The sequence below is a fragment of the Oncorhynchus kisutch genome, linkage group LG3, assembly GCF_002021735.2.
Source record: "Oncorhynchus kisutch isolate 150728-3 linkage group LG3, Okis_V2, whole genome shotgun sequence".
Classification (NCBI taxonomy): Eukaryota; Metazoa; Chordata; class Actinopteri; order Salmoniformes; family Salmonidae; genus Oncorhynchus; species Oncorhynchus kisutch.
The window spans coordinates 44944926-44957253 of record NC_034176.2 but is presented as its reverse complement, the minus strand read 5'-3'; the positions used below and the strand labels follow the sequence as shown (position 1 = coordinate 44957253).

The following is a 12328-nucleotide window of genomic DNA, read 5'->3' as shown; positions in this document are numbered from 1 at the left end:
TGTTGTGATTGTTGTGATGATTCTTCTTCTATAGTATTTAGAGGTGCATGCCGCCACCTACTGTGTGTGGTGAAAACTGGGGAACTTTAACGCAGAAACACAGGGGGAAAAACGAAAACATAATGCATTGTTTCAGCCATAAAGTCCTGGAGATCCAAAAGCCTTTTTGTTGCATTCACAATTATGTCAAGTTTCTTCGATTTCTTGCTAGTTTTACTTGTACAATGTATCACCTGCACAATAAACACAACAAAATAAACCTTCTAAACTTTCAGCACTTCAGGATCCCTCAACTGATGAACAATACTTTCTGCAGGCTGCGGGGCATCCATTGCCATTTCTTACTCATTTGCACTTGCTCCTGCCATTTGCCTGCCTCTGTATAGGAGACTTGGTGGAAAGCCCGGATTCTTGCTACTTCGACCTCCTTCACCAATACAGGGCATTCCTGGAACTCGGGAACGTGGTTTCCACCACAATTGCAGCACTGTGTATCCACTGACTCTTCCACAACATATTTATTCCGTCTGCACACACTTGCCACAAGGCCCAACTTTTTAAATTCAAGACACTGTAACGGTCCCTTCCAGACTCCTACCACCCACCAAAGGATGTTGGAGTACAAAAATCTGTTAACCACTTAACCAAGGATCTAAATTTAACCTTGTGTAATACCCTAGATGCAGTCACACCTCTAAAAACAAAAAACATTTGTCAGAAGAAATTAGCTCCCTGATATACAGAAAATATCCGAGCCCTAAAGCAAGCTTCCAGAAAATTGAAACGGAAATGACGCTCCACCAAACTGGAAGTTTTCAGAGTAGCTTGGAAAGACAGTACCATCCAACATTATTTTTTTACTGTCGCATAGCTAACTAAAAAGTAGCATTCCCAAGAGAGGATGGCCTTCACTTCAGCAGTGATGAATTCATGAACATTTTTGATGAAAAGAGCATGATCATTATATAGCAAATTACGGACTCCTCTTTGAATCTGCATATTTCTCCAAAACTCTGTTGTACTGAGTCTGCACAGAACTGCCAGGACCTAAGATCAATGGTGTCCCTCAAGTTTTTTAATCCTGTATCTCTCGACACATTCACGAAAATAGTAATGACCTCTAAACCTTCCAGCTGCCTACTGGACCCTATTCCAATGAAACTACTGAAAGAGCTACTTCCTGTGCTTGGCCCTCCTATGTTGAACATAATAATTGGCTCCCTATCCTCCGGATCTGTACCAAACTCACTAAAAGTGGCAGTAATAAAGCCTCTCCTGTAAAAATCCAAAACTTGACCCGGGAAAAAAAAGAAAAAGATTGGCCTATATCGAATCTCCCATTTTTCTAAAACATTTTTGAAAAAGCTGTTAAGCAGCAACTCACTGCCTTCCTGAAGACATAGCGGCAGCGTAGCCTAGTGGTTAGAACATTGGGCTAGTAACCGGAAGGTTGTGAGTTCAAACCCCCGAGCTGACAAGGTACAAATCTGTCGTTCTGCCCCTGAACAGGCAGTTAACCCACTGTTCCCAGGCCGTCATTGAAAATAAGAATGTGTTCTTAACTGACTTGCCTGGTTAAATAAATGTCAAATAAACATATAATGTATACGAAACGCTCCAGCCTGGTTTTAGACCCCATCATAGTACTGAGACGGCACTCGTGAAGATGGTAAATTACCTTTAAATGGCATCAGACCAATGCTCTGTATCTGTCCTTTAAGACCATGATTGAATTTTTGTCAAATCGACACAGTAATAAGAGTTCAAAATGTCCAGTATTTCTGTGTTCATATTTCAGAAAAAAACATATGGAAAAGACATTCAGAATGGTGAAAAAATGCATGCTGAGGGAAATTAGAGCCACTCTACAAAGTATTACTAACTCAAACCCAGTGGGAAACAATGAGGGCCTTTTTAGGACTTATAAAAAATAAAATATGAATAACTCTAATTCTACTATTATTTTCAATGATGTTCTGATTTAATCTCTTCAGTTTTTATTGGAAAGGAAATGGTTAACACTGAAGCGAGGCAAAAATATCCAATCAGGATTTTTCTTTGGTGGTCTCTGGGGAGAAGATTCTATCTAGCTAAATCAGCCATTGGCTAGGAAAGAGGGTGGGAAGAAAAGCCGATCAAGGATGGGTGTGACGGGGAGGAGATGGCAGAAACTTAAGTTTTGTTTGAAATTGCTAGTGAGTCGGGTGAAGCTAATAGTACAGAAAGTAGGAATGAGTGGGTTACATTGGCAAAGAAAAAGAGAAACGAGGAGTAAAGCTGTAGTGGGAAAATAGGAAACCACTAGACACGTTTTTAGTCGGAGTGAAGGTTTTGGATCAATGCTACTTGGGAAACATTCCAAGGAAAATCTGAAATGTGTTGGAGGAAAGTGTGGTGTCGGTGAGAGACGTCAGAAGAAGTCTCAAAAAGATGGAATGTTTCTTGTATGGATTTTCGTAGCCGGGGACCTATCAAGGGGGTTATTTCTGGGGTTGCGTAAGAAATAAAGGCAGAGTATATTACTGAAGACATTGATGGAGTGGTTGGTGCACGTCAACTGACCTGTATGGTAAATAAATTCACTTCATCCATGCTACTGCTCTTTGAAGAGTCTCTCCCTTCTCATATAAAGTTAGGATTCATGTCCTGTAAGATTGTTTTGTGCACAATCCCCTTCAGTGTCATTAAATGTCAAGTGTGTGCAGAAGGGGAGAGTATTGTATGCCAGATGAAGTGAAAAGCTGCAACTGTGGAGGTGAACATTCACCTGAGTTCCTGGAATGCTCCGTTAGGGTGAAGGAGAGTGAGGTGGCAAGGGTAAGGAGTGTCCAGCGTGTCTCCTTTTTTGAGGCGGTGCGAAGATTGGAAGGAATGAGTAGCGAGGAAGAAACAATTGTAGTAGTCATCACCATGAGCAGTAAGGGTTTTTCATCAAACAAGGGATAGTGAAATACTACAAGTTAAAAAGGTGGACTCTACGTTTTTGGGGTCTTTGTGATTTCAGAGCCGAGGCTGTGCAAGAAATCCTGTCGGTGAGTCTTCTGCCATCACAGGCCCATGAGCCTGTGTAGGGATGTATTTTGGAGTGGACTGTGATTGAAGAAGTGGGATGGGTTTTGTCAGTTGATGTGTTTAATTTTGAATTTTGTATGGTGTTATTTTCCCCCTTTCCCGCAATGTTTTTTGTTTCTTATTCAATACCACATCCAGCTGGTGGCGGTAATGCACCATTAACATTGGATGCCCATCGCCGTTGAACCGCATCGAAGAAGAAGCCATTGATTGGCTAGGCCATCAGAAGCTAGATAGAAGGCATCTGCCATTTAACTGTATTAGGGCAAATTTTGTGAGGGAATAAACCAATCACATTGTGACTTCTAAAGGGTGGGACCGTTTTTACAAAAACAAATGGAAACTTCTGCCTTCAAAGGCCAACAGGTCACTGTGCAATTGCAAGCTGTAGTTTTCCCACAGACTAGTAAGCCATCTTTTGTTATAGGCTTGTTTGCAGTGGCTGCAGCAGGTGTTATTGAAGAGGATGTTGTTTGTAATTTGTTAGCTTCTCCCTTTTCAAGAATAACTTTCAACAAGAAGTTCATTTTCAAATTATCGTCATCTGGTGAGTGGAACTGTGTTTGTTATTGGAGCTCGATAGCTGTTGTTAGCCATCTCTTTGAAAATAACGTGTGAAACATTGTTGCATTTAAACTTTAGGTCCCTAGTTACTTTGTGCTTAATGTGAAATGTTTTGTTGTAATGGGAAGTAATAATTTAGATTGGTCAATTTTGATTGGGAAATGCTTAGCCTAATGGTTGTGTTTTTGTATTCTTATTATAGGGACCTACTGGCTTATTATGTCCGAAGGAATGGACTGCTTATCCTTTAACATCATGCTGTGTTTGACTGCTGTCTTTCCATCGGCCCTATGCAGTGGTGTTGTGGTGCCTGGAGAAGTGGGTATACTCAAATTTTGGCCAAGATTTCTCAAATGGCCCACCCAGTGAAGGAAAGGCTCCTTATGTGAAAAGTTTTCATATATATTTAAACACTCAATCACACTTAGAAGAAAAACAACAAATGTTATGTAATAATTTAAAAAAAACTAAGTCCACAACAATGCTTAAAACAGGAGACCATTTTGAAGAAGTGAGGAGTATTTTTTGTAATAATAATGTATTCTTTATTTGTTTTTTGACTTAGTGGGCCTGGCTCACTAGTGTGTGGGCATGTGTCCAGGCCCACTCATGCCCACGCCCCTGATGCAAACAGTACACGATGACTGACCTGCGCATCACAAAAAGCCTTTGGACCCAACTCATTCAATACATGGTTTGCATAACCATTGTTGCCTTAGTTAGCAGTTGTCTATCTACCCTACCGATGACATTCTTCTGTGAGCTCCATGCCAAAACCAGTTGGTCTTGCTGCCTGCAGATGATATTCCGCTGAAACTAGGCTATGTGTGCTGCGCGCATGTGACTTTATTTCACATACTTTGTGATTGTGTAGGTTAATTTGTGCATGATGGTACTACATAGATTGTACTACATAATTGATAAGTCATATCCCTACACTACTTTGATATGCATCAGTGGGGATTAAGAAGTGAGTATAAGCAATGCTCACTGGAAAAATAGGTGGTTATATGATATATACAGTTGAAGTTGGAAGTTTACATACACATAGGTTGGAGTCATTAAAACTTGTTTTTCAACCATTCCACACATTTTCTTGTTAACAAATTATAGTTTTGGGAAGTCTGTTAGGACATCTACTTTGTGCATGACAAGTCATGTTTTCAACAATTGTTTACAGACAGATTATTTCACTTATAATTCACTGTATCACAATTCCACTGGGTCAGAAGTTTACATACACTAAGTTGACTGTGCCTTTAAACAGTTTGGAAAATTCCATAAAATTATGTCATGGCTTTAGAAGCTTCCGATAGGCTAATTGACATCATTTGAGTCAATTGGGGGTGTACCTGTGGATGTATTTCAAGGCCTACCTTCAAACTCAGTGCCTCTTTGCTTGACATCATGGGGAAATCAGCCAATACAATCAGAAAACAAATTGTAGACCTCCACAAGTCTGGTTCATCCTTGGGAGCAATATTCAAATATTCAAATGCCTGAAGGTACCACGTTCATCTGTACAAACAATAGTACGCAAGTATAAACACCATGGGACCACGCAGCCATCATGCCGCTAAGGAAGGAGACACATTCTGTCTCCTAGAGATGAACGTACTATGGTGTGAAAAGTGCAAATCAATCCCAGAACAACAGCAAAGGACCTTGTGAAGATGCTGGAGGAAACAAGTGCAAAAGTATCTATAGCCACAGCAAAACGAGTCCTATACCGACATGACCTGAAAGGCCGCTCAGCAAGGAAGAAGCCCCTGCTCCAAAAACCGCCATTAAAAAAGCCAGACTACGGTTTGCAACTGCACATGGGGACAAATATTGTACTTTTTGGAGAAATGCCCTCTGGTCTGATGAAACAAAAATATAACTGTTTGGCCATAATGACCATCATGATGTTTGGAGGAAAAAGGGGGAGGCTTGCAAGCCGAGCGGGGGTGGCAGCATCATGCTGTGGGGGTGCTTTGCTACAGGAGGGACTGGTGTACTACACAAAACAGATGGGCATCATTAGCAAGGAAAATTATGTGGATATATTGAAGCAACATCTCAAGACATCAGTGAGGAAGTTAAAGCTTGGTTGCAAATGGGTCTTCCAAATGGACAATGACCCCAAGCATACTTCCAAAGTTGTGGCAAAACGGCTTAAGGACAACAAAGTCAAGGTATTAGAGTGGCCATCACAAAGCCCTTGACCTCAATCCTATAGAACATTTTGTGGGCAGAACTGAACAAGTGTGTGTGAACAAGGAGGACTATAAACCTGACTCAGTTACACCAGCTCTGTCAGGAGGAATGGGCCAAAATTCACCTAACTTATTGTGGGAAGCTTGTGGAAGGCTACCTGAAATGTTTGACCCAAGTTAAACAATTTAATGGCAATGCTACCAAATACTAATTGAGTGCATGTAAACTTCTGACCCACTGGGAATGTGATGAAAGAAATAAAAGCTGAAATAAATCAATCATTCTCTCTACTATTATTCTGACATTTCACATTCTTAAAATAAAGTGGTGATCCTAACAGACCTAAGACAGGGAATTTTGAAAAACTGAACGTATTTGGCTGAGGTGTATGTAAACTTCTGACTTCAACTGTACCTGCACATAGCATCTACTACACCACTGGCCCTTTGTGTTTTACAAAATTGCACTTCTGCGTTGGTATTACAGTTGCTGTTCTTTCAGTATCATGACCTAAGACCTAGGTCCAATAGATATAAAGACTGTTCAGGAATAAATGTATCAAGAAGTGTGTGTGTGTGTGTGTGTGTGTGTGTGTGTGTGTGTGTGTGTGTGTGTGTGTGTGTGTGTGTGTGTGTGTATATATATGCATACAGTTGAAGTCGGAAGTGCATCACGTCATGCCAGGGTTTTTTCCGCTATACTCGACTTGAGTGGGTTGAGTCACTGACTTGATCTTCTTGTCCGGTTTTGCACCCTTTCGGGCAACTGAATTGGAGGAGATCTAAATGGGCTATACTCACTCTTGTCTCAGGGCAGTAAGTAAGGTCTGTTGATATCCCTCTAGTGGTGTGGGGGCTGTGCTTTGGAAAAGTGGGTGTGGTTATATCCTGCCTGGTTGGCCCTGTCCGAGGTTATTGTCGGAAAGGGCCAAACTGTCACACCTCCTCCTCTATTCTTCTGTAGATTTTGGCAGCTAACTTTAAGGTGCATTACTGCCATTAACTTAACTGGAGTGTGGACCAGAGACAGGGAAGGTCTAAATCCTGGAGGCGAAAGAAACCCACACCTGTTTAGGCGAGGTGCTGGCTAGTGGAGTAGAACACTTGAAAAAGAAAAGGAGCTTCGCACACTCTAGGAGCTCAGATGCAATAATTTAATAACCTAATAATTTTAATAACCTATTAAGGTCTAAATGTTACCCAATATTCTCGTCTCCCTAAGGAAACAAAATATATAATGAAATACTACACCCCCTGAAGATTTCTCCAGCAGTTCATTTAATTTTGGCTCTTCAACCTCATTACGCCTCAAATCTAATAAATCGCTCCTTTTCCCTCCCATATTTCTGGCACTGAAACAAAACATGTTCCACTGTCCGTCTCCTCCTGACAATGATCACACCTCCCAGTCGGATGTTTCCCCACCAATTTCAATGTACTATTGAGCCTTGTGTGTCCCAGTCTCAGCCTTGTGATTACACTTTCCTCCCTTCTCTCTCAGCCTGATGACCTCCCTGCCCCCACCTGTTCCTGAATCTTATACAAGTGTCTTACTTTTCCACAACCCTTGCCATTTTGTTTTTAACCACTATTTTGAATTAACCTCATGGCTTCACTGATTTGACAATTCCATCTCAACATTAGGATATTTAAGAGCCTGCTTGGTGATAACCTGCCATCCTCATTCCCCTCTACTCCCACATGAGCTGGTACCCATAGGAACATCACAAATACCCCCATCTGTCTCACCTTATACAAGCACTGCAAAACTTCATACAACACATCCTGTCTGCTGAGAGGCAAATTAATTTAAGCTCATCAGTGCTGCACAGGAGTCCGAGCAGATGACTACTCTGTCTGACCTCACCACCTCCACCCACTCTGCAGCCAAGAGTAGGCCCATCAACTCCATTGTGTAATCAGATAAATTACCTGTTGCTCTTTTTATCACTGCCACCGTAAAACTCAGGAACACTAAAAGCTGCAACTGTCCTTCCTGCTTAGGGTCCTTAGATCCATCTGTGAATATATTCAAGAAAGCATAGTATTGTGTTAAATGTTCACGTACAACTTAATCTACTCCTTCCTCAACAGCTCTTACCCTCTCAATCAACCCTAGATATATCACTGGCTTAGGGAGCAACCAAGGTGGGATAGCAGAAAGAACCACAGAGGGGCTAAACTCTCTCTCTCCATGCCATTGCCTATCCACCCAAAACTTGTATTCAGATTTTGTTCATGTTCCCAGCACTGTGAGCACCTTTTTCTGTAGACTGTGTAACAATATGTTGTTGTAGATTTACCCAATATGTCATGGTTAGCTGTTGTCTTCTTAACTTTAACAGCATCACTCCCAACTCTACCTGCATCGCTGCCACTGGAGAGGTCCTGAGTGCTCCTCAAAATATTCTCAAGGCTTGGGTCTGGATTACATATTGCTTTTTTAAAGATGCCTGAGCTGCTGATCTATATGCTACACTTCCATAATCAGTGATGACCTTAACAGCGCTATATATAGCATTTAACTCCATTCTATCTGCCACCCACCCCATTCCTGATGGGCAACGCATCACATTCAATATTTTTTTTCCCTTTGACAACTACTCTGTTAATATGCTCTGTCCATGTCATTTGAGTGTCAAACCAGACCCCCAGGAGCCTAAACACTCCTATCCTCTCCAGATTCCTTCCATACAACTTCAAGTATATTTCCACCCCAATATCCCTTCTAGAAAACTTCAACTGAAAACTTGAAGCCCAACCCGAAGGACCACTGCTCAACTTCACTGATTGCTTCTTGAACTCTCCTGGCTGTATGGGCAATATTTCTTTAGCTCTTCCACAGTGCCCCGTCATCCACAAACAATGACCTCACAATATCAGGTCTCACCTGGTATAATACATCCTCATTATGGAGAACAACAAAAATTACTTGACACTTCCCTGGGGGTTACCATTATCTACCTCATAGCTTTCTGACATAGAGCTCCCCATGTATTGATCGCCCAAAAATGAAATCCTTTATCTAGTTAAAAACCCTTCCACCAACCCCCATCATATCCAGCTTTAAGTAGGCCTTCCTTCCAAATCATAGGTCTTCTTAACAATGAAGAAAACAGCTACCACCACCTCCTTATTTGCCTGTGCCTTCTGTATTACTGACTCAAGTTATAGTACAGGATCCATCATTCCCCTTCCTTTCCTGCACCCACTTTGATTTGGTGATATTAGTCGTCTACTCTCCAGAAAGTAAGTCAGCTTTTCCGTTATCATCCTTTCCATAAGTTTACATACATGAGATGCCAACGCTATCGGGCCAATCGCTTGAAGGACTAGTAGGTTCTTTCCCTGGTTTCCATATCGGCACTACAGCCTGCTTCCAACTTCCAGGCAGTTTCCCTTCCTGCCACACCTTATTGTATAAAGGCCCAATACTTTCCCCATTCCCTGTCACTGAACTGAGCCATCATGATGTAACACATCTCATAATTTCCAGGAGATGATAAAGAGTGCAGTAGCTTAAACTGGGTTATCTCAGCCAATGATCCTCCTCACTACTGATTATGTTTCTTTATACTGAATCAGGTGCTGGTAATTATGGGACCTTTTCAACATTCTGAAAGCCCTGATCCTATTCTTCACAGCTTCTCTACACTCTTCAGTCCACTAGGGAACTGTGTTACTCTTTCTCCCCCTTATACCCATATGAATCACCTGCCTTGCGGCCCCTACTATTGCTCCTCTTACTCGATCATTTGCTGTTTCTATATTTGAATCGAGATCAAATATCGCTTAACTCCTGAAACTGACCCCACTCCGTTTTCCCAAATATCCATCTCCTCAATCCATTTCCTACTGAATCTTCCACCCTCATTCCTACAATACACATGATATGATAGTGATCACTACCCACTGTAGATTTCTCCCAAACCTCCCAACTACATCTGCCTGCCGTTTGAATTTGAGTTAGATCCTGAGCAGATTCATTTGTAGTTACTGGGTCAATCCTTGTTCCCATGCCATCATTAAGACTCACAAGCCCTTTCTCATCAAGTAGTTCCTCCAACACTTGTCTATTGACATCAGTCCGTAACCCTCCCCAGAGCGTACTATGAGCATTAAAATCCCCACACCACATTATCTGTCTCCTATCTTGACCTGCTACATTCCCAAGGGCCATCAACTCTCTAACACAGGTTGTAAAAGTTCACTATACCATGTTCCCAACCACACCTCTACCTGTTCAATTCCCTCTCCCACATGCCTACACTACCGGTCCAAAGTTTTAGAACACCTATTCATTCAAGCGTTTTTCAAAATTTGTACTATTTTCTACATTGTAGAATAATAGGGGAGTGGCGCTAGCATGTTGGAGTGAACGGTTGTTTGAGAGGCTCCCACAACTTTCTACGAAACAATCTAACTTAACCTACTTCATCGCACTTTTTTTACATGCGTCTCTTTTTAATACAATAGTTTAACTTTTTATGTCAACATGTTGAGTAATAGGCGACTAAAGGACAAGAAATCTCCATCGGAGGCCTCCCCACCAAACAACAAGACGGCCATGGCGGAAGGCACAGGTAATAACATGACACTTTCAGAACTTACCCTGGCTCTGGGAGAACTATGTGTTGCTATAGCTGAGGATTTCAAAGCTGCTATTGATGAACTGGACTTAGAAATCGAGAACACCATTCGAACAGTTGCTTCGCAGGGCCAGAATATTGTCGATCTTGAAGGCTTCTGAATTCAATGCTGGTAGGATCGATGAGTTCGAGAAGCTATGCACATCTTTGCAGGACATTGCACAGAGGCTTTCCGTGAATGTGGTCGACTTGGAGCGCCGGTCCAGAAGTCATAACCTTCTCATTGTTGCTCTGGCAGAGGGAGTGAAGGCTGGCTCTCGACCCAGCAACTTCTTTGCCAACCTACTGAGGGATACAATGGAATCGGAAGTTTTGGCTGGATGTTCAGGAGTCTTATGGCTTGGGGGCAGAAGCTGTTTAGTAGCCTCTTGGACCTAGACTTGGCGCTCCGGTACCGCTTGCCATGAGGTAGCAGAGAGAACCGTCTATGACTAGGATGGCTGGACTCTTTGACAATTTTTAGGTCCTGGATGGCAGGAAGCTTGGCCCCAGTGATGTACTGGGCCGTACGCACTACCCTCTGTAGTGCCTTGCGGTCGGAGGCGTGTCCAGGTGTGAAAGGGCAGGGTGGAGTGCAATAGAGATTGTGTCATCTGTGGATCTGTTAGGGCGGTGTGCAAATTGGAGTGGGTCTAGGGTTTCTGGATTAATGGTGTTGATGTGAACCATGACCAGCCTTTCAAAGCACGTCATGGCTACAGATGTGAGTGCTACGGGTCAGTAGTCGTTTAGGCAGGTTACCTTAGTGTTCTTGGGCATAGGGACTTGGGTGGTCTGCTTGAAACATGTTGGTATTACAGACTCGGACAGGGAGAGGTTGAAAATGTCAGTGAAGACACTTACCTGTTGGTCAGCGTATGCTCGGAGTAGACGTCCTGGTAATCAGTCTGACCCTGCGGCCTTGTGAATGTTGACCTGTTTAAAAGTCATACTCGCATCAGCTGCGGAGAGCGTGATCACACAGTCGTTCGGAACAGCTGATGCTCTCATGCATGTTTCAGTGTTACTTGCCTCGAAGCGAGCGTTGAAGTAATTTAGCTCATCTGGTAAGCTTCCCTTTTATAGTCTAATAGTTTGCAAGCCCTGCCACATCCAATGTGCTTCGGAGCCGGTGTAGTACAATTAGATCTTAGTCCTGTACTGACGCTTAGCCTGTTTGATTGTTTCTTATAAACTTCCGGGTTAGAGTTCCTCTCCTTGAAAGCGACAGCTCTACCCTTTTAGCTCAGTGCGGTTGTTCCTGTAATCTATGGCTTCTGGTTGGGGTATGTACTAGAGGTCGATCGATTTATGATTTTTCAACACCGATACCGATTATTGGAGTACTAAAAAAAGCTGATACCGCCTCCCGGGTGGTGCAGTGGTTAAGGGCGCTGTATTGCAGCACCAGCTGTGCCACCAGAGACTCTGGGTTCGCGCCCAGGCTCTGTCATAACCAGCCGTGACCGGGAGGTCCGTGGGGCGATGCACAATTGGCCTAGCATTGTCCGGGTTAGGCCTAGCTAATCTCGGGAGTTGATAGGCTTGAAGTCATAAACAGCTCAATGCTTGAAGCACAGTGAAGAGCACAAAAGTGCTGTTTGAATGAATGCTTACGAGCCTGCTGCTGCCTACCACCCCTCAGTCAGACTGCTCTATCAAATCAAATACTTAATTATAACATAATAACACACAGAAATACGAGCCTATGGTCATTTAATATGGTCAAATCCGGAAACTATCATTTCGAAAACAAAACGTTTATTCTTTCAGTGAAATAAGGAACCGTTACGTATTTTATCTAATGGGTGGCATCCATAAGTCTAAATATTCCTGTTACATTGCACAACCTTCAATGTTATGTCA

At 42.6% G+C, this 12328-nt stretch overlaps 1 long non-coding RNA gene across 1 annotated transcript; it reads left to right on the top strand.

Annotated features, from left to right (window-relative positions):
- The first annotated feature begins 3295 nt into the window (after positions 1 to 3295).
- Positions 3296 to 4714, top strand: LOC116357803 (uncharacterized). Its single transcript, XR_004205792.1, has 3 exons — positions 3296 to 3619; positions 3839 to 3954; positions 4202 to 4714. It is a non-coding gene; the product is annotated as an uncharacterized LOC116357803 (long non-coding RNA).
- Positions 4715 to 12328: the final 7614 nt, after the last annotated feature.